The 21,154-nt window shown below is 34.4% G+C and overlaps 1 long non-coding RNA gene and 1 pseudogene across 2 annotated transcripts; one reads left to right on the top strand and one right to left on the bottom strand.

The window, feature by feature from the left end:
• The first annotated feature begins 1,913 nt into the window (after window positions 1–1,913).
• LOC147475630 (uncharacterized) lies at window positions 1,914–3,811 on the top strand. Its single transcript, XR_015208628.1, has 2 exons — window positions 1,914–2,271; window positions 3,543–3,811. It is a non-coding gene; the product is annotated as an uncharacterized LOC147475630 (long non-coding RNA).
• Window positions 3,812–19,413: 15,602 nt separating this feature from the next.
• On the bottom strand, window positions 19,414–20,620 carry LOC147475631 (putative protein S-acyltransferase 7; annotated as a pseudogene). Its single transcript, XR_015209728.1, has 3 exons — window positions 20,600–20,620; window positions 20,164–20,469; window positions 19,414–20,082 (listed from the first exon to the last, which is right to left on the bottom strand). The product of XR_015209728.1 is annotated as a putative protein S-acyltransferase 7 (transcript).
• Between the last annotated feature and the right edge of the window lie 534 nt (window positions 20,621–21,154).

A 21,154-nucleotide genomic window follows, 5' to 3' on the forward strand; every position in this document is an offset into this window, starting at 1 on the left:
TTGCCTTTCTAGTCTGCTGTTGGTAGCTATGCATTTGGCAGGATATAAAATTGGGACAGGGATAGGCTTTCAGGGGAGGGATGCCACGGGCCCCGGATCTATTATAGGCTCTAGAGCGGATGAATAAACAAAATCCCAAGAATCGTTTGTGGGTTGGCATTCGTACCCCAGCATGCTTCATTGCCTGTACCCACTTGCTGAACTCCTCTTCAAAAGCTGATCTTTATTCATAAAAAGCTTCCCTTGCCCATCCGCATTAGTTAAAACCAAACTGTTAAGCGTCTGATGCTCAGAAATTATAGGCTGTAGCAAATAATGCCTAGCCGAAGCAGCAATCAAAGAGCTAATAGTCCAAACCACTCGCAATTTCAAACCGCCATTTGTATAAAACAATTTAGGAATACATTATCATCTGAACTATTACCAACAGCCCCAATAACATTATTCTCCTTAGGAATAACTGATGACGCGCATAAAATGAAACAGTTATCAACCGATGAACCAAAATCCGCTCGCCATTTCAATAAAACAGCATCCCCTATCCCCAATTCCCTACTGGGCAGCTCAATTCAAAGGCTACGAATCTCGTTAAAATTCTTCAACACCTGTGTGGGTGAATGATGAGTCACACCACTTGATGATGATCCAATCTCATCATCCGACATGGAAGTAGTAGTCAAATTTATAGACCCACCACTCAATCTTTTCAACGATCCAAGAAATTGTCCAATAGATTGTAGTGGCTTAACAATCCCACCGTAAAAGAATCTAACAAAACTCGAGAACACCCCTCGAATTTTTTTTTACAATTGTTATTAAATAGAATCATAGAAAACCAAATAAAGATCAAATGAACTAAAATGGATTAAAACAAAAAGTGAAACCTAAAAACCAAATGAAAAACCAACAGACCTCAGCTTCTAGTGATGTTCCAGAATCCCCCATGGTGCCACATAAATCAGGAAAAAAGAGTAGCCCACTTGACTGCCTTCCTCAGTCTACCAATAAGGTGCCTTGGCGTGCATTTGGCCCATTTGGCAACTGTTTTTTCTCCATGGCATGACTTCAAGCCCTCTTTGCCATATAAATAACCACATGGAGATACCTATTTCAAAACTCAAAAGATTAAGTACATCAAGATCAAGTATTGTGACAAAGAAAGCACATGACCACTGAAGAACCACGACTTTAAACAAAATGACAGCTTTCCATAATACTATTGCAATTTCGTGTTGAACTTTCTAGCAATACTGTAAACGTTCAATGTGGCGAAGCTTTCCACTTCAAAAAATCAAAGATGAACAGGGAAATAAACCAACCCATTATCTGAAGATGGATTTCATTGGGAAAAAAATGAAAAATAAAAATAAAAAATAACAATAAAATATTCGGGCTAAACGCCTATGTTAGGTCCAAAGAAGAGAGAGAAAGTTATGGGAAGAGAATCCAAGCAATGGATAAGAATCATAGAGGTTCTTATGTGAGAAAAACTGACTTGTATTATTCATCACTATTATATTTCCCTTAAACCCAACTCTAATTGGTACAAACCACACTGGTGCATAAACCCTTGAATAGGACTCAACTATAGTTTCATGCGCTTTTGTCTTCTAATAAAAGATTTGGTATTCGAAGAGATACAATCTAATTGAGAATGGAGACGGAGTGTTTTAAAACGAAGGTTTAGTGGGATTCTTACTTCCTATTTAGTTTTTTCTCCAAGAAATGGGGCTCAGCCCATTGGTTTAAATCCGGATGAGTGTAAACTCCTTCCTATCGGCCCATACCACATAACCTCCCTATTTATCGGCCCATATCACAAAAACTCCCTGCTTTCCAATAACAGCAAAATTCCAGTCCGATTTCTATTTCCTATTTTATGTTATTACCCATTTTACCCTTTTTCCATATTCATTTCGACCAAGAAGAACCAAGAAATGGGGATCAGCCTTTTTTTGAAGAAGAAGTGAAAAACGAGAAATCCCCACTTTCTGAGTTTCTTGAATCACATTCAGAGGCGTTGAGTAGTTATGAAGAGCTTGCAAAAGAGGATCCCAACGACTACCAGCCTTATTTTTATCAGTTTGTGATTTATAGCTTGCTTGATCGGAATGAAGAGGCGAAGGCGCAGTTTGCAAAGTGTCGTGAAGTTTGTCCAAAGGATTTTAAGGTGGAAGGATTTGTGCACCCCATTATCAAGAGCGAAGCTCTTTGGGTCAGGCTTGGATAATTGATCTTAGAGCATTGTTTCGGTATTGATAATAATTGGAGGTGAGTACTGTCTTTGTTAAATTTTGTTATTATGTACTTTTTCACTTTAAAGGAATTTCATCCCTTCTCTGTAAAGTTTTTATGCCCTGATAGTTTTGTCATTCTTCTTAGACAAGAATTCTATGAAGCTTAGTTGATGAATGAAGTAGTAGTTTCTATTATTTCTTAGAATGGACATTAAAGTTGAAGGAAATGTTTTTCTGCTTTTAATTGTTCCGAAATAATCATGAAAATGTATGAATTTAGTGAAAAAATAAAATGAATAAAACTCGTGAACTTGTGAGCTATTGTATCTGCTTATTTACCGATGCTCTAAACATCGCGCATCAACCTTGAGAAACACCTGCTATGATTGCAATGGTTGACACTGTAAAGTATAGATATCTTGTCAGCCAAAAGTTGGATTGCAACCGCTCCAAACCTCTGATTTGCACAGGGAATGCGTGGGTAAACAAACCTGTAAATCTATCGTTAGGATAATTTCACCATCATCTTTTATATGTGCTTTTTGTTTAAATCTAGGTAAAGGGGTGACATCTGACAACAATTGACACTACGGTTGCTGATGGCCTTGGCTAGATTAATTTTCATTGGGAACTCTCTATCAATGAGTGTCTCAATTCCATGACTAATGCAAGTACTGTTGAGATTTGGAGATTCCATAGTATTGTCAATCGATTTATTGAAAATCAAAGCCTATTTGATAGTTCTGATGTGGTTTGTTTATGCTTATAAGTTCCCTACCATTATCCCTCATTTCTGTTTTTCTATGAAACTTCTTATGGCTCAACCTGAAATCAGTTTCACTGTCAAGGTCATATAGTGGTCGTAGGGGTTAGAGGATTGCTAGTTAAATTATTAATAGGAGTCCAACAATGTAGGAAGTCTCATTCTTTCAGTCCGTGTCTCCATAGAATGTTAATGCCAATCTTGTGCTATAATTCTTCGTGAACAATTGATATGGCTTCTGAAAAGCCGCTAAAGTCACAAGATACATTCAACTTTTGATGCAAGTGTTTGAGGCATCTGCTACTGCTAGTATTGGTCATTGGATTCTGTCTCATGTTTGCTATAAACCAGAAAAATAGCCTTATCTCAAATTCCTCACTTCTTACAGGATATGTATATTACAATTCACAGAAATAAAAAGAGAATAGACTATAGGATGGAGTCCGAAGAAATATAAAATGCCATGCTCCACTGTCACTATTTATTCATAGAATATAACTTCCTTGCATGCAGAACTAACTTATTTTGTAATTATTTTGCAGAAAAAGCCAGGCAAAGAAGGTGGTATGTATTCCAACACCGGCAAAACCGCTAACAAAGCTAAGGTGCCAAGTGGAGAAGTTGTTCCATCTGACCTCTGGGCATGGATAAAGTATGGTCAGAAACCAATCAAAGGTTCTCCTTATCCTAGGTATGTATACCCTATGAATGTCACATTAATTAATTTGTAAAGTATCCAATGAACAAATATAACAGTTTTTTTTTTCTTGTGACCAAAACACCAAACATGCATTCTCATCTCATTCAGCCAGCTATTACTATTCTCTTAAGTTCATGAATTAAGATGTAACTACTTCTTTTCGATAATCTATTACAAAGTATTCAGGCATTCATTAATTTAAGTCGTAATATCATTTAACTATGATCCGGGGATATTATAGATGCAAAGCAGCTCGAAAGGTTGCTCGGCCAGAAACAAGTAGAACAAAGTCGAACCGATCCAAACATGTTGGTAATCACCTATACCTCCGAACATAATCACCCATGGCCAACACAAAGAAATGCACTTGCTGGCTCAACACCTAACACGACCACCAAAGAACAATGCTACTTCAAAGAGCTCATCATCTCCTCAAACTTCATCAAAACCCAAAAGTTTGAAGGAAGAACATAAAGATAATGTCAGCAATGGTATGTCCATATCTGTGGTCGACGGGTCAATAAATGTGAGCTCTATTCCTATAAAAGAGGAGATTGAAGATGTACATGAGGAGGCAATTGAAATGGATGATCAAGATGGTTTGGAAATATGAAAATATGAATTTACATATGCAAATATGAAGTTACATATGTGCATACAAATTTACATATGCAAATATGAAATTTCATAGACATTTTTTTCGATTAACCCGGGTGACACAGGTTATGTAAATATGAATTTTCATATGTAAATATAAATTTAAATTTTCTTATGAAAAAAAATTTTATATGAAAATTTAAATTTAAATAGGTTAAGAAGACTATGTAATTTTATATTGTCATATGTAAATACAAATTTACATAGGATGACGTCAGCCCGATTTGTCCTTAAGCCGAAATTATAAGTAAATATTGATGACGTTAGCCTGGTTTTTACAAGGGTATTTTGGTATGTTTGGGTATTTTAAAAAAATAGGGGGTTTTTATGGGTTTGTACGTAATGAGGGGTTTTATGCTGATTATGTATCAACCAGGGAGATTAAACCCAAAATCTGGTTTTTTTTCTCACAGCTTGTTTTTCTTTTTTATCGGCAGTTTTTTTCCTCGTAATCTTCCTTTTTTCTCTCCTGATTTTCACAGAAGTACTTTCGTAATATTCCTCTTTTGTCATCCTTATTTCCTGTGAGTAAAAACCCCTAGGTACTTAAAATTTGCTGACGTGGACACCCTCAGAGACCAGGAAAAGGGACTTCTATTATATATATATAAAGACAAAAGTTTTCTACTCAATGTAAAAGTCAAAGCAAAACATTGGAAAAATCCAACACTCGTACGTCACTCACTGGCAATAAATAGAAAATACCCATGCCAGAGATTAGGGGTGTATTAAGTAAAGTTGAACAAATCAGCTTAATTGGCATTAAAGTCTAAAAATATGTAACCACTTTCATGCCTTCAAAACCATGTTAAAACTTTGTTGTTAGTACTTCAACAACCCAAGACAACATAGTGGTTTAACTCTCAAATTCTCACCCAAACAAACTATTATCATGGGGTGTTTATCAAACAAAGATTGTAAGAAATCCAATCCACACAACCAGCAATGAACAAACCAACTTTATCAATTAAACCATAACACTCATGTCGAGATTTATATCCCATAGATTACAACACCCGTGAAATAATATATATTTTTTGAGAAAAGGCAACCATTTGCTAAACAAACATTGCTTGAGATGTAACCAAATTTCAACTATATAAGTCACTTATTATCAAACTTTCCAAATTAACTGCCGCAAAATACCCTACTCCAAATCAAATAGTCATGTCTCATACTCGAACCACATTCAAAATTTAAAACCACCCATCCATGACAAACCAAACAAATAATAGCAGAAAACACAATTAGAAATAAGTTTAGAGAAATGAAGATAAATACCTCACTTCACATATCTTTCTTTGATTTATGCTAAACATACATGCTCCTTCTCCAATTGGTGCTTTGCTGCTTCCACATTGCTAAAGAAAGCAATCCTGATCTCTAACATCAAAAAAAGTAATAAAGCTAAGCTGCATTATCAAACATAAACAATTATAGGAACATATATGAAAGTAGAATGATATCAATGTGGCTACTTGCTGATTTCAATATGCCAATCAAACTGCTTCAAGCATGTCATTAGCTTATCAAATAAACCCAAAACCGATATTTAGATAATTGTTTTTGATAATTATTTTATTGTACTTGCCCTAAGATCATTGACTGTGGAACTACAAACATAGCAAAAGAAAATTTACACATTGGTAGCCTTTTTATATATGAATGATTCTGCATCCTAAAACCTAAAGGCTAAAGTCCTAAAACTTGAACATGGTAGATCACGATAATATTCATATGAAAGTTTCGGTGTGTTGACTGAAAATAATATCTATGGGTCATACATAAGACAATCTGGGACAAAAAAAAAAAAAAAAAATCAAGACCGATGATACATGGTGAACCATATGCAAGAAATTTACTCTGTATCTAGCTACCAACTCTAACTGAACTTTCATAGTAACATGGTTCACGTTGACGTTGAATGACCAAAGAAATAAAACTTAACTTCTTAACTTTGACTCTAACTACTGCTCAAAGGCATTCAATATCCACCTGTTTAATTTAGCTTTGAGGTTAGAGTGTACCTTAATTTCTACTGAAGTTCACTCATCTTACCTACGTAGTTGAAATTTTTGTTGAAGCAGAACCAACTATATAAGCAAAATAAAGATATGTATCAATGCATATTTGAAAACAATGGGTGTCTTTTACATGCTACTAATATAAAAATAAAAATTAATATTTTAGAAAAGAATCCACATGTTCTCAATCTTAGCTTGGAAAAATAATTGAAGCAATCCATTTGCTACAAAGAACCAAAATAACTCCGCTTCTCATATTGCCAACATATTTTTCAGTGTGAAATTATCAACAGTAGAGAAACATTGGACAAAAACAAAAATAGCATATGTTACACCATTTAATAATCAATCACACTCGTAACGCGAAATATATAATCCTATAAGTTCAAACACGACTATTGGATTGGATTTCTCAAACAATTAGGAAGACTCTGATCAGGAAAAAAAAATGTAGTGGGTTACCACGTGTTGGGCATTATACTACTACTTTTTCATTTGATTCCTTGAACGGAGATCCCTCAGAGGAGATGATTTCTACAGCAGTGCAAGCAAATGCAAACATTAACAAAGACAAATAATATGAGACAAACACAACAAAAGTTCCAATTCACAGTGAAAGTTAGATACCAACTTTTCCTTCTTTATTTAGGTTAAGAGGGAAACACTGACCTATCATTAAAGTGGTTTATGTAGAGTTAAACGGAGCCATCCCTGTTGTTAAGTCATTTTAAACATGTCCACATTGCAATGCATGAAAGGATGCATAACTGTCTTCTTTAAATTCCACACACCACACATCTATTTGGAATACTCATCCCTTGCCTTTGTACAATGTCGACTGTCAAGATTCGATTAAAAAAGCGCACAACATGAAAGAACGAATTTTTTAGGGGATTGCTTTCTTCCACACAACCTTGTAAAAAAAGTTGATTGGTCCTGTTGCTCCTATTGCAATCCCATGCTCTCCAATTTTTTCATACAGCGAGTTACCTGAAAACACATTGTTCATTTCCCATGCCCACGTCCATTGGTCATCACTGTATTCTCATTGAAATTTTTGTAGCAGCTCCAACATTTGCACCACACTATTGACCTCCTAATTATTAATTAATGCTAGAATATGAAGATTCCATGATACAATGTTGCCTTCACCATTTATAAAGTCCAAACTTTCTCCTTGACTTTGCATACAAATGTCGAAACCTGTTTGCAAAAGAAGTTTCAGCATACAATGCTTCTTGCCATAACAGTGTTCATACCATTTCCTTTCAGCATTATCAGAAAAGTAACCGTTAGCTGGCATTGAGCTACCAACTTACCAGTATACATTATCCTACGTTCTCCTTATGTATCATATTTATGCCTTTGGAAAGGTTTCTTAATGACTAACACAATCTTGCTTTCTGGTCACAGTATCTATCAGTTTGGCGCTTCTCTAGTGATACATATGTAGATTTTCAAGCCATTTGGCTATTTCCACCAATTTTTTAAATTGCCCACGTAAGTTTGTTGAAGCCCCCACCTTTTCGGACGATGGAAAGTCTACAGGCGTATTGTGAGGTTTGACCAAGCAGAGTCGTAATGGCTAGTAAGACTATCAAGTATCAACCAACACATTGTAAGATGTATCAACCAACACATTGTGGGATCTTAGGGCGAGTAATAACTTTACTTTGACTATTGATGCATTTGTATTTTGTGAAACTCATGAACAATGTAAAAACAGTGTGGCCTGACCATTAAGGATGGAAAGTCAAAGAAGAGAGTCTGTTTGGAGTTCCTGCTAGCCAGTGGATTTAAGTTTTATGCTGCTGAGCGACCTATGAAGCAAAGGTATATATTTGTACTTATTGCCCCATGCGAGTAGTCGTTACAAACTCATTTCTTTTACGACTATCCTTTGGACATTCATAATGGATACTGGTTTCAGTTAATTCACATCTGAAATTTATAAACTTCCATACATAAGCATGGATACCAAGTCCCGACTCCAGATCATCCAGATATTTTGAACTTGGTATCCATGCTTACATATGGTGTTTCAGAAATCCCATTCAAATTCAGGTACTCGTGATATTCATTACTGCTTCTATGTTGACAGAAAACTTCACACAATGAATGAAATTAAACTAACCATTTATTCTTAACAAATCAAACTTAACAAACAAAAAGCCTATAAGAAACGATCACGCAAATTCAACCATGCACGGATCTTTGTTGAATATCCAAAATTCAATCAGTAAATCGGTTTGTTTGATATACGTACATGAGCAAACAAAAATTTCTCAAAGTAATTAATACATCAACCAACACTTGAAATATAGCAAAGAGAAAGTAAACCTCACCAACCTGTTAATTCGAGCATCAAGCCTGCACCAAAAGGAGAGTGAAGAAGACGATACAGTAGCCCGCAGCAGGATGGGAAAACTCGATCTGTAGCAGATTGCAAGAATGGAACACCAAGTCCCTTTATGAAATCGTCCTATTTCAGTCTGGGAAATATAGCTATTACAGAAACAGCATATATAAAGATTGAAAAGATTAGAGAGAAGAGACAAAATTTTAGCGAGAGAATCTCTAGGGTTGTTTTTAATTTTAGTCGTGAGGTTTTTTTTTTTTTTTTTTTGGAATAGTCGTGGGTTTTTTAGGAGGGTTTAGCTAACTTTCCATTCTGAGTGGGAGACATCTATCGTTGTCTAAGATAAAAATTTATTCTAAATAGTTACATGAAAGGTTTTTGGAAGGGGAAGAAAGGTTTTTTTATGCGATGAATTGTTTTTAGTGTGAGGAAGGTTTTTTCAGTTTCGGGAGGTTGTTTCTCAATTTAGTAAGCAATAAACCAAATAGTAAATTAAACAATGTAGCAGTATAACCAAATTTCAAATGATAAACATCGATAGTATTGGAGAAGAATATTAGACCTGTTATAGATCAAACAAACTATTTTCTCAAATCCATCAAAATAAACAGTGCTGCCGAGATGTTTTTTCTCAAACACCGAGCAATGTTAAGATGGGAAACTAGAAAGCCCCAAATACACCCGAATATAATAAAAGCATAAATTCAGAAGTGTACTTTCATATAAAAGAAAACCCATACAAACTAAAATGGCGATTTTCATATAAAGAAAACCTGTACAAAGACCTAAAAAAATAAAAATTAAATGAATGACATAAAGGCATACCTTCAAACACTTGGAGAACTGTCGATATGGCCCATAATCACAACCTATTAATACCACGACCTGCACAGCCAGTGTGAATTTGATCATCTACTACACTTACAATAAATGAAACAAAGAGCTCCCATTTGTTCCTAATATAATAATCTGTTGTAGATTGGAAAAACAGTCAATGTGGAAAAGTAGACCTTCATCTCAGCAGATTTCACACCTGGCGAATCTTTCCTCTTGACATGTATATTGAGCCTTGGCTGTAAACATTGGTGGAAATGAATAAAGCTCAGAGATTCACCTTTATTAAAAAATGATTTCATTAAAGCCTATCACCGAGATGAATTTTTGCAAATCTATACAAACCCTTCTTAATTTCACGTGAAAGGCATTCAAAAAGGCTGTTATTCTACTGAGCATGAGATGGAAGGTAACCTGAAAGCCAGAATTACCAAATAAAAGAGGATTTTTTTTTTTCATTAGGAATAGGAAATCAAAATGCTAAATTGCTAAATCAATCAAAGTGTTAGTAGTTACAAAGAATGAGCTAAGAGGACCTCGGCTCATTCAACAATTCATGTTTCCAAATTTAGAATCCCCAATCCATAAATTTGATAGTGATAGATACATAGCATTGCTAATGGAAAGAAGAAGAGAGAAACACGATATATTGAAGTTTTGTAAGAAATTTTTATATCATATAACAGGAAGAGATCTACTACTTTCTTTCTTAATGAGCACATATTTTATCAAGGAAGTAGGAAACAATGGCTTGAAGTAGATCATCGATACTTTATGCTCTATTTGGTTCAATGTATTTACATGCAATTGCACCTATTTCCATGTAAACACTCACAAAACAGTGTTTGGTAGCAAAATGCAAATAGGCGGTTGATGCAACAAGTTGCAATTATATGCACTATATAAATAGTTTCCATGACATCCACTTGTAGCCAAAAAAATTGTGTAAATAGATGCAAACACAAGAGAGGTGGTTTCTCTTATATAAGATGTGAAAAAAAGTAGTAGGATAATGTAACCAACTTTATAAGATGTGAAAAAAAGTAGTGGGATAATGTAACCAACTTTACATCCTTTTGCATTGGGTTTACCAAGCACAAGTAAGTTGGATGCAATGCAATCAGATGCAATACAATCACATGCCATTTGCAATTATTTGTCATTTGCAACTCGGTGCATCGAACCAAACAGAACATTTAATCTATTAAAGATGAGCTGATCCGGTCAATGTATTCAAGCATGGAGGAAGAATCAAAGATCCAATGAGTTGACACAACTTGGGATAGCGTTGTCGCTGAATCAAAATAGAAGGATGCTTCAAAGATTAACTTGATCCGGATTTGATACCACTTTAGTCAATCAACACCCATGAAATTAAAAATTAATCAAAATCCATAAGAAAATTAAACACTCAATCATGGCGGAAGGAACTTTTTATGAGGAGAGAAGTCTGTCTTAGTAGGGAAGAAGAGAAAAGTGGGAATACATAGGGTTAATGGGTATTGCATTGCCTTTTCTTATTTCTTGTAATTCCCCCTTGTATGATAGTTTCCTTATCTAAAGAGGCGTGTTATTCTCCTCAATTATCGTAATCCCATTATGACGTTGACACCCTTAAAGAGCTCAATAAAGGGCCTGCTATTATATATATCTTTACTGTTTCCTAAAAAAATTCGATATAATAATAAAATTCAGTAAACTGTTCCATCATAATAAGGCGCCATATAAGATGTTCAGATGAATGGTAAAAAAGAAAAGGTACCTCTTCATTGGGGTTGGGAAACTCAATCTTCCTGCCAATTCGTCCAAAGGAAAGGAGTGCTTATCCAATATATCAATTAAATTTTTAGCCATTAAGACCTAAGATAGAACAACACAATAATGTGTTACAAATAATAAGGTGCTAAACTGCTACCTTCTTGTCTAATGAACCAAGCTAAGGGTGTATGAAACTTAAAAGAGCAAGGAAAACCTTTCCTTTGTTTGTTGCTTCAAATCCATCCTACTGATTAAGAAGCTCAAGCACTTCATTGTCACCATTGCCAGTCCCAGATTCCATTTGCATATCCAATGCCTATCAATTTCATCCATAAATATGATTGATGGGGCAGGTTATCTGTTGGAATATCCAAAGAACAAGGAGAACATTTATGCACATAAGACATGGAAGTAAAAAAAATATTTATGAACACTGTAAGGAAAGAGAGTGGGTGAAGCATGTTCCAACTGAAGTTTGGTTATTAACTCGTTGTAGAAGCACCCGGATAGCACACACACAGACACATCAACATCAAGAGTAAGCATTCAAACAAACACAACCAATATCAAAATTATAATGTAGATACCATCAAACTAACTTAGTGACATGAAACAATTTTTATTTATTTAAATCATAAAAGATTCCTTCATAATGGAAAACATAACAAAATACAATCAAGACAGGTTGCTATCAATGCTCAAATTACATATAAGAGTTCTTGTCATTTATGCAAGTACTTATAATAGTTTTTTCCTTAAGGGTTTCGTATTATAGATTGTGTATGCATTAGTTAATTAATTGTAAGATCTATAGGGAGTTAAGGCACACAAATTTATAAGGCGTGTTTTGCCAGAAAAATAGGTACCTAGGTTTAATTTGTACATATCGTCATGCCCAAGACACTAAATCAAATAAAAAATATTCTATACATGTAGATATGGCTCACTCAAAATAACCAATTTGCACAACTTCAAAATGTTCAAGTAATTATTATCTGCTCCGAAGACTTTTGCTTGAAGCTAGTTGTCTCTACTAATTGCTTAATTGTCTTGAAGTTAATTGGGTAGTATGTTAATTATCTCTTTGTAAGGTTCGTCATATCTCGAGAACTACATATTCTACACCTTACCAACTATACAAATAGTAAAGGTGAATCTAGCTAAGAGAACGATGAAGAAATGAACAATTATCCCTTGGTCAAAATTTGAGAATATACCAATATAGTTGATTACTTGATTGTTTCATAAACTCAATATTCACACATATTTTACAACAAATATGTTGTTAAATTCCTTGTGGGTTTAGATGTAGCAGTTCATTGTAAGAGTAATACACCACTTAACATATTTGGAAGAAGAGCAGGAAAAAAAACAACAAAGTACAACTTAACATTTAACATTGTACCCAAGTTTTCAACTTAACATTATTACCTTGAGAGCCACCCAACATCTTAATGGCATTCGCAGATCATCGGTGCAAATTTGGTGACCGACATCTCCTTGGACATCTGCTTGCTTTGCTATGAATCTGTGAGTTTGGAGTAGAGGCCATTAAAAATTAAAGATTATCTTCTTTATTGCAAAACCATGAGGTGATTTCTTCTTCATCAGTATATATTTTTTTTAAAAAAACTCAATTTTTCTCAGCATTGTAAAAAAAAAATGAAAATCTTTAGAGATAATTTATTTGGGTTCTTTACCGGAGTTGAATTCGGTAAGGGGAGAAGAAAGAGTTTTAGACGGGGAAGAAAGGGGTTTTTCTAAGTGTTGTGACCGAATTCGTATTGGTTTTTGGGATTTAACTTTAATTTTGGAGAGGAAACCATAGGTTAGTACGTAGGGGTTTATTGAGTTTTTTAGTGTTTTGTTCAATTTAAAGGTTTTTTTACTTCCTATTATTTAGTCTCCTATTTTATAGAAGCCTATTATTAGGAAACCATCTATATATTCGGTGAAACTAACAAAAGTAGAATGAGGGAGGTTAGCTTTGGGACTCTAATTCTACTTACGCCCTTGTTTATTTCCTATTTTTTAGTATGTTTCCTGTTTTATCTGTGATTTTATAGTTTTTTTTTTAAAGTAAAACAAAATTTTCTTTTTTCACTCCTACTTTTTCGTAATTAGCTTTAGAGCTCTATAAACGCTCTAACAAAAGAAAGCATTGTGCTCACAGTATGGAGCAAATCAACAAAAACAAATGAAATTGTTTCAAACATCTTAAAGCGCCCAAGGCTTTTAGTGTAATAAAGACTTTTTTACCATTCAAGTTTTTGAAACCGTAGTTGGAATTGAGATCTCATTCAAAGAGAAAGATACCTTCGATCACCAAGAACAGCTTAGAAATTCTTCCATACTGCAGATAGTCTATTTGAATCCATTTAATTAATTATGTACTATCTTATTACCATTACTTTGGAAAAAAATTATGCACCACGTTATCATACACACCATAATGGTCACTCTATTTTCTTAGCTCTTTTTCGGTCCTAGAAGGTATAGGTAGTTTTTTTTTTATGAAAGATGGCATTTTCCATAGCTCTGCCATTAGCAATAAGCCCTTATAACGAACTCGTGATTTAAGTTGGAGTCTCTTCAAATTGGAAACGTACTGCTCCATAAATAACTCCGTAGTATTTATAAGAAATAATATTAAACCTATCATACACTTTATATAGAACTTATTCTTAAGCCAAACATTAGCTAATAAGTGTTAAAAGGTTAAGCATATTCTTATGTTTTAAAAAGTTTTTGACATGATTTTGAATTAGCTCAACATTAGCAATGCATTTTAGTTTAATAAGCTGATATGAGATGTTAAGTAATTCAATTAAGCGCACGCCATGACATAGCATATAGTTCAAATTTCACGTATTAATTATCGTACAATCAAAACACTAAACAACAAATGAGATGTGTACCTTATTGAGTGGTGTTTTGATGAAGCAACTCTCACAATTAGACTCCTGCCCCTGTAATAGAGATTTGAAAGAGATCCATACAAATTTAGACTTATGCAATATAAACACCTGGAAAGCAAATTCGAACACCATTTGAATTAAGTCATGAGATTTTTTTTTGTGTGTAAGCGACACCGAGACATGTAGCTCGTTCTCTCATTGCCAATGTGTCACAAACTCTTGTTTCCAAAGATAAAGAAATGCGTCAAGGAAGTGACAAAATTCTGGTATATATGTAAATATTTTAATGTGGTTCTCTATGAATCAAGCATTGAAAAGAGTTGGTGATTGTGGATCAAATTATGCAGCATTAGTAGCATGAGTTCATTGTTGTAATGAGAAAAATATGGCCCATTGGCAAATCAATACCTGCTATCACTACCTGATGATCAATCGCCCGCATCACAAATTTTTCAAGTATGTTGTTCACAATTATGATTATCCATCCACCAGAATATTAACAATAGTAGAGTATATCATATCAGAATAGATTATTGACGTACTACCACCTGATTCTATGGGAATACTTAATCTAATCCTTAAGTAAGTTTTTAAGAAATAAAAATCATCAAAAGATGAACAGGAAGAAATCCATGGCAATAAAAAAAAATTAATGTATCTATCAATGAGGTTGGCAGAGCCATAATAATCTAAGATTTCTTGAAACTCAAACCCCGATATCCCCATCCAAAATTAAACCCATCTTAGAACTCATTAATCCCAACAACACATTGCAAGTCATTTCAATTTGCACCCGTCCTACGGTAACAAACATGTTTCAGTTGTAGGTTTATCAAGAAACAACAAAAAGATTTCATAATTAAGTTGCCCAACATACTGAAATGTTAGTGAGTAACGCAACTAGCCAAAGAACTTGCCTTGCAGATGTATCTGAAGCCACATCAAGCGACGTTGCTGTGCACGTTAAATTTCACTGGCAACAGATCATCTAGAGGTGGCTCACATGCAATTTCAGTGATGACCTTATAGTTAAGAGTATCAAACCCCTAAACAAAAAAAAAATATAGTCGAGCGATTGTAAATTATACTTAGGTCGAGTTTTCGAACACCATAGCTGAGTAATAACCATAGTCCTATATATATATATATATATATATATATATATATATATATATATATATATATATATATATATATATATATATAAAAAGTGCACAATAACTATATTTCATAAACAACGATAACCCCATAGTCGAGTGATTGTAATAAATATATATTTTTTTAAGAGAAAGTGTAATTAATCTTCATTATTCAAATTGAAGTTACCTTATATGATGCATGTTTATTGTATCTTAGTTGAACATAAATGAAACTATACACTATTCATAGTTGAAAAGATTATGCTCATATACACCTGAGCATATACCATTATGCTAACACTAAAAGAATTCCAAAAAAGGAATGATGTACACAAACAAAATAAAAATAAATTCTTAACATTTATCCATGACCTATATAGGCATCAGTTTTGACTCGTATCAAGGAATTCAAGGTAAGACTACAACTTAGACAAAGAAGTAGTATAAAAGGAGTGATCCAAAACCCCTCTAATTGGAATCCCAACTCATTTAACGCTTGCTTGAAGGTTGCAAAAAAAAGAACTTAATCGCACTATTGCCAAATTGCTTTACCATAAGCCTTGTGGAAGCTATTGTTAGTGAGTGAAACCAAAGATAAATTATTGTGCATACAAAAATATATACCTTTTGCATTTTTTGCTTCTTGTGCATCACGGGTTCACAAATCAAAATTCCAACAACGTGCATTCCACTTCATTATGGTCAAAGGGGCATGTAGGTACGTGCCTTGCATAAGCAAAACAACTACAATCAAAAGTATATAAAGTAACATGGTTTAGAAATACTTGAAGTTAGAAATTGCAACAAATAATTTGAATTAAAAGATAAAATAAAAATAAAAATCCAAGTCTATCTCTTATACAACGTGTTTCATTTTCCCATACGGTACATTAAAATATGATTTCAATAGAAATTATGAAGTGTTTAACAAAGCCCAATTTGGAGCATAAGTTTCTTCAACAACAACAATTTAGAGTATTAATATGACGTTCTTTATAATAAAAGGAGTGAACAACAATTTAGAGTGTCACTCACCTAAGTGCAACTCACCTAAGTGCAACAGCCATGACGAAAGTTAAGGCTGTAACTGAGTTCTGTATGGCTGAAGCAAAAGTTGGTGAAGTGTTGTCCAATCCCAGCAAGTAGAATCCTTGATTTGCAGTTCTTCTATAATCAAACAACTCAATTCATGAAGTTGTAATACCACAGTTAATTAACATTAGAAACCTTTATCAATAGACAACAGTGACTATATTATTACAATTGTACCCGTCTTTGATCGCTTCTCGCCATTTCCATTCCTTAGTAATGCCATTAATGTTGGATTTTCCATCGGTTTCCCTTGAAAAAAAAAATTAGGGCTTTTTTCAACAAAAGAAACCTGTGATCAGTATGTTATTCAGAAAAACCAATTGTAGAAACTATAATAGTTGTATTGGCAAAACCAATTGTGCTGAGTGTGATAGAAGCAACTCGAAACCTCAAAAGAAAATGATGAATGATAGTACTTGTAAACTGCCTATCAGAATGATTGAAATTGGCAAAACACCTAGAGTTAAAAAGGATGTGAATTCAGAGGCGAAGAAAGAAGGTTTTGGGGGACTCGTGGGGTTTAGAACCTTGTTTGTGGGGGACTGAACGTATAATTCTTTTTTTCTCTCCTTCTTTCCTGCAATTTTTTTTTCCTCTCCTGATTTCTCGTGAGTAAAAAGGGTAGTTAAAATTTGCTGATGTGGACACCCTCAGAGACCAAGAAAAATTACTGCTATTATATATATTAGCCATTTGGCCCGGCCTATGGCCGGACTTGCTACATAGATAGCTAATGACTCAAAAGCCTAAAGTCCACTTGAATAAATAATATATGTATATTGATAGCTAATGATTCATTGCATACTTTGTTTGAAGGGTTTATGTTTTTTCTAATTTTTTTTAAGAGATTGCAAACTCTCAAACCTTGATCTAGTGACAAATCGATGTCAATTTCAAATCTAGATGAATATCATGATATAGGTGACAATGAATGTTTGTTTGTACACCATATTGCACCATTTGCAATATTGAAGTATTTAGACAAATAATAGTTATCACAACAAAAATGTAATTTCTTTAGATTCCCAAGTCAATTTGATCATTCAGGTTACCTGCTTTGGAGATTGACATTTGCTCTATCAATTCATTGTACTTAGGACTACTTCAGGAAACTGTTATACATGACAGCTGAATTCTATAGTCTTTCGAAGTAGATGCAACTTTAAGAGCTTGTCATTGAGGCAGCTATTTACTTATTTTCGAGACCGGGTTCGGCTAAGATAAGTCACATTTGCACCACACAAATGTTTGCCATCTGAATGTAATTGTAGTTGTGATATTATTTTCTAGTCACTTGGAAGGGTATGTTGTTGTGAATACCGTCTCATTTATTTGTGGGCGTGTCAGAAAATTAGAGTTGGAGGCCGTTTGGTTTTTTAGCCTCTGAATGCAATGTGCTTCTCATTTATCTGTGGGCGTGTCTGAAATTTAGAGTTAGGGACCAGTTTGGTTTTTTGTAGCTTCTGAATGCTAAAATTTGAATGTGCCCTCTCCTACCTCCGAAAGCCTTTGAATGCAAAGCTCTGAATGTTGTAAACATGTTTGTTTTTTTTTTGTCAACTGAACCTCTTAATCAAAATAGAGGTTGTATGAATTAAACGATGAAGGTGCAACTAAGCATTAAGAGGCTTAATCAAAAAATAGAGTAGTTAACATCATTTTTTTGTTAAACATAAGTATTTGATAAAGACGTACTTCACAAAGGTGGTACGATAACTAAAGAAATCCACAAAGCCATAATGTTTTGCTCACTGCTGCAAATTGTTGGACTTACTGTTAGATAGTTTAGTTTAAATCTAAAAGCTACCTGCATCAAAATGACAAAAAATGAAAAAGAATATCGTCCACTAAAGCTGTAAGCCTCAACTTAGCAGTAGTGCTCTTCCCTTCGAAAGTGTTGATTGTCCCTTTGGCATTTTCCTTCAACAATAATGCTCCTAACCTGCTGCTGTTTGGCCAAGCTATACTACTATAAGAAAGTTGGGTTCCATAGCATTTTTTACCCTCACCATCTCGATCAATTGCTGCTGCCACTCTCATCCCATTGTGGTCCCTAATAACCAAATAAGCACATTTTCTCTATTTCACAAAAATAGCAACAAAGTTTACTTTCATCCAACCAGGAGGTGGAGAGATCCACAATTCCTCAATGGTTGGAGACTTGGAGGTATATATAACAGTACCAATGGAGAGGTTTCCCGTATCAACAGATTCCGACATTGTCCAATTCCCATGAGCACTTGTGAGAATAGAGTGCATGTTGGATTTCACATTACTATTTTTTTCCCCGATAAAATCAACTTTTATTATTAAAATAAGAAATAAAGTACAACTATGGACATTGCAAAGAGAATGGTCCAACTGTTTATCTTAAAGAAAGCAAGATAGGACGATGTACTTAGAGAATCTGTTTTCTATGAACTCTCTCCCTCATGGGTTATTCTCAATATAATCTATTAAATGATATAAGCCTTTGAGGGCGGGGGTTCAAAGAATTTTGGTTCTCTCTCTTAGAGTATGTCTACATGTTTAGACTTTAGAGCATCACCAATGGCAATTGGAAAACTCAACAACACTGGCTGCTGTATGCGTTATCGAATTAAGGACATTGATCAACTGTGGCACATACTGTTAAACAAAGTGGTCGTATACTTTGGTTGAAAACTAATAATTGAATCCCCCTCCTTTGGTTGTTTATTGCATGTCTCTTCCTTTTTGTTCTGTGGTACATATTTCCTAATCAACTTTTTGGTTTGTTTTGTTTAACTTACAAGCTCACAAATTTTCTATTCAGCAAAGGCCGTCTCATTCTCTAGTTATGAACTATTCATATTATTCGTGTACCAACAATTAAATGTTTTTACAGCTCTCTTATAAAGGACTGCTCTGGAACATTCAAACCTTCGGTACTGTTTCTACCGACATATAACAATTTTCATATGAATGGTGTAAAATGTCCAAAATCCTTATCATAGACTGTTAATATATATTGGTTTTTGAAACCTGATTTATACAACATATCACGGTTCTGACACACAATAACACTGAAACCTGATTGGAACAGCCCTTGTTTAATTAAAGGGATAAAACAATACGTCTTTTAGATGTAGATATCAGAAACTACTTCAATCATCCAATCTTTTCTCTATCTGTTAAGCCACGCTCAATTCCAAACTCAGCAGCCAACGCATATATATCGGGTGTGATCTCCCAGCTGCCTTCATGATCCCAGTGCGTGTGTCTTGACTGGGTTCCACATCTCTAATAAGCTTGCTACAAGATCTATTTGGTTATGAATATCATCAAACTCCCTCGCAAGAATAGCCTGCCTTATCCCACCCATTTCCATGTCAAAGCTTTTCTTAGGCATTTCTAGACTCAAGCGATGACCCAATGACAATGAAGTATTGATAGCTGAAGAGTAATCCTTCTTTAGTTTTGCTCTGAAGTCTTTTTTGGAACCAAGACTTTTTTAGAAGAAGATGTCTCTGACGTTACGTATCAATCCAAGATTATGAGGATTTGTATTTCTATGTATCAATCCAAGATTATGACGATTTGTCTTTCTACTATAACGGTACCTGAAATTCTCATACGTTGTCTGCAAAAAGAACAACTGGAACTTAATGTGCTTGAGGAAAAAATGTATGAGCAAGTTGTGACAATCATAAAGGAACAATACCTGGTTAGTGCAGATTAAGTAGATGTGGAAGATCGTGAGCCCACCCACAAACCAAGCACCCACAAATGTGTACAATATGAGAGTTGCTTAAATAGGGGATTTCTTAAGAGCCTTCCAGAGGTTACAATAGTGTGCGTTCATTGTGCTCCTTATGTCCAACCAGCAGAAGGAAAAAATACATAGGCAAAACATAGTTGTTGAAGTCACAAACATGAAAAAAACCCGGTAATTCCTCTGCACGAATTGAACCAATTTAGTTGTAGCAATCACCAATGGTGTCCGATACGTATCCACGTATCCGTGTAACTTATTATATGTGATTTACCTCTATTTTTCTTATTTCCCCATGTCAGACACTTCGTATCCGTGTCAGATGTGGACAGATGTATACGTGTCAATGTAACTTAGCATAATATCAATCATCCAACCCAATTACCAGTAAATTAAACTTTAACATCACGTCTTATAGACTGCAAAAATCCGCAATACTGTAAACTTGTAAAGGGTGTTGATCATATATAGCTTTCATCAACAACATCCTATGCCTTAATTAAAGCAATCATGACTATCACTTCTTGTTTTATGAGCCATATCAATTTGAATGATGAAGGAGCAACAATAGCCATTATGTGATAATTTATACAAAGTACAGGACCCTACTGAAAACATGATGCAAATTGGGCTCATCTAAAGGATGTTTTATCCCTAATATCATTGCAGTCTGACTACACTACTAATAAAATCAAAGTCCTTGTATGGCTTCTCGCACATATAGTATTATAACTATCTGTGAAGTACTCGTAACAAATTAAGAAACTAATTAAATGAGAGATAAACTATCGATGCGGAGGTTTTCTCGAGTCAAACACATTAGGCCATATAATCTCGACAAAGCATACATTTAATAGGTTTTGTAGAATATAGAATAGGTGCCTTAAGCAAGTATTCATCGTTCTTTCGCTCCACACGCGTCATGCACTATGAATGTTCT

Source organism: Coptis chinensis, chromosome 9, assembly GCF_015680905.1.
Source record: "Coptis chinensis isolate HL-2020 chromosome 9, ASM1568090v1, whole genome shotgun sequence".
Classification (NCBI taxonomy): Eukaryota; Viridiplantae; Streptophyta; class Magnoliopsida; order Ranunculales; family Ranunculaceae; genus Coptis; species Coptis chinensis.